The sequence below is a fragment of the Phytophthora parasitica genome (assembly GCF_000247585.1).
Source record: "Phytophthora parasitica INRA-310 unplaced genomic scaffold supercont2.26, whole genome shotgun sequence".
NCBI classification, from domain to species: domain Eukaryota; phylum Oomycota; class Peronosporomycetes; order Peronosporales; family Peronosporaceae; genus Phytophthora; species Phytophthora nicotianae.
This window is the reverse complement of record NW_008649012.1, coordinates 441473-443825: the sequence shown is the minus strand read 5'-3', so window position 1 is coordinate 443825 and position 2353 is coordinate 441473.

The window sequence follows — 2353 nt, the reverse complement described above, 5'->3', positions numbered from 1 at the left end:
TATATTTTGACGGACTCATGGTATAAACATCAACATGACATCCAACTATGAATACAAATATACAAATAGGGCAGAGAGTCCATTTTGGCTTCTTTAATTTACATTGTACGATCGAATTACGTTTTGGACGACATTCATCAAGTTTATTTAGTTAAAGTTTCATACACTATACATTAGCGGCCTACAAACGTTGTGCATGCGGCATATAGGGCAAAATGGGGTAGCCCCACCGTAATTTTTTTTCTGCTTACAAACTTGACATGCATCTCGAGCAAGATACATGGGAACTCAACTTACAGCATCAGTTGGAACCTCCTGGTATATTAAAGAAGATGCTTTAATGTTTTTCGCGTTCCGCCGCGGTTATATCAATGAACACGATAAGTATTGCCACAGAGGTAATGACATCCGGAGGCATAGCAGCCTCCTCGATCATGTCGTGTATCTGTGGACCGTGCTCACCAACACCAAAACTATGGGAACAAACTTCCTCAAGTGGTTCATGGATATGGGGAGGTTGAAGTAGATTTCTGCAATCGCGAGAACGGGCTGAGGTGCTTCAACGGTCTGCATTACAAGCTCCTGTTGCGCGTCTCTGCAGGTTCTGGCATGAATGCGGTTTAGCGTTGTGGGGAGCACCGCCACTGCAACGCGCGTTTTGCGCGAAATGCTCTTGTCCCAACTGTGCGCATCAGTGCAAAATTCTGGTGTTAAGTCCTTTCGAATTAGTTGCCCCCAACCAACCGTTTTACTTGGTATGGGTACCTAATAAAATTGACGAATAATAATATTGTGTGATACATAAAAATCAAAATCACCGTAAACAAGTGAGACAAAGAAGTTTACAAACTCTAAGTATAGGTTGGCAGCAACAGGGTAACTACAGCATTCCCGGTAACTCATCTACTTCCCTGTTTTTTTCTTTCATCGCAACAGCTTTGTGGTGCTAAATTTCCCGGCTGCATTCTTCACTGTGGACTTTGGATGACACGTTGTTGTCCGACATATACTCAACTAAATAGCGTCCGTATTCTCTGGTAGCTCGATTACTAACTTTCACTTTGTCAAGGAGAACTGGCGACTTAAATGAATGCAATATCGTGTTATTAGTCACCTTAGCGCCAGTCCCGCTGAAACTCTGGTGCTTCAGCTGAAGGGAGAGAACATCACAAAGCGGAATATTCGTAGGGTTGCTGGTTGCACAATCACCACTCACGGCGCTTGATTTGAGTTGAATGCAGGTGCTCCCAACTGTCTGTAAGGCTGCTGGGATTCAACAGGAAATAAAAAAAATGTTTTATTGCACAAAGAGGAACCATGCGGGATAGTCTCACAAGGAAATAGTCACTCTTATACTAAGGGTACCCTGCTCTAGGCGAAGCCATATATTGAGATAAGGGGCATTGGACCCAGTTGACTTTCAAAGTAGACCGATGATTGCAGCAACAAATAATAGTGAATAAAGTGATTCCAGCTATTGTAGCGGCAGAAAATGAAGGGGCTAGTAATCAAAGCCACAATTTGGGCTCAATTTTGATAAAACCAGATATGACATTTAGATATGTGGTAAAATCGCTCATTTTGAGTATGCTTTTGGTGTTAAAACCGGCTAATTCAACGTAGTTTTGCCGCTACAGGCTCCACCAAAAGGTGTCTCCGAGGACATTTAAGCGGGGAAACAGTTGCTAAAATGCTGATTTTCTATTGGTCTAGAGCGTGGAAAGTGCAAAACAGTCGTGCAAACACGCGTTAAGAATAAAAGGTTCAAAATTAAAAAAAAAGGATTTGTATAAATTTAAAGAGAGATTACTCTCCGTCTTCCTCATCAGCTACAGCATTCTACTAGCGAAAAAATTAAATTATAAGATTACCATATGATATCACAACAGAGCTGTTTTAACCCTACATGGGCAAAAATGACAAGCGCACCTCGACGAAATTGGTGTCTGGGTCGAAGTTCCTTGCCCGGAGCACCCGATAAACTCTGTTTTTACCAAAGCGCGTTGCCTCTTTAGTTCGATGGCGCGAGTCCTGCCCTCCACTTCTGCCTGCTTTGACCTCGGCGACGAAATAATCATATACATTGCAAACTAGGGTTTTCTCCTCCGGGCTGAGCTGGTGTCTGCGTTGCATTGCACTTCCTGAAATGAAAGAGATGAAGAGTCTTTATTTATGGAAGCTTTCTTTTCGCGCCCTTTGCGCTCAATTTAAGGCTATTTTGATGAAGTTATCGCCGTTCATCCAAAGATAACAATTCATTTTGGATTAGCTAGCCCCATCATTTTCTGCCGCTACAATATCACAATGTGATCCACATCCCTTTATTCTGTGTAGAGAAGAGTCAGTTGATAGT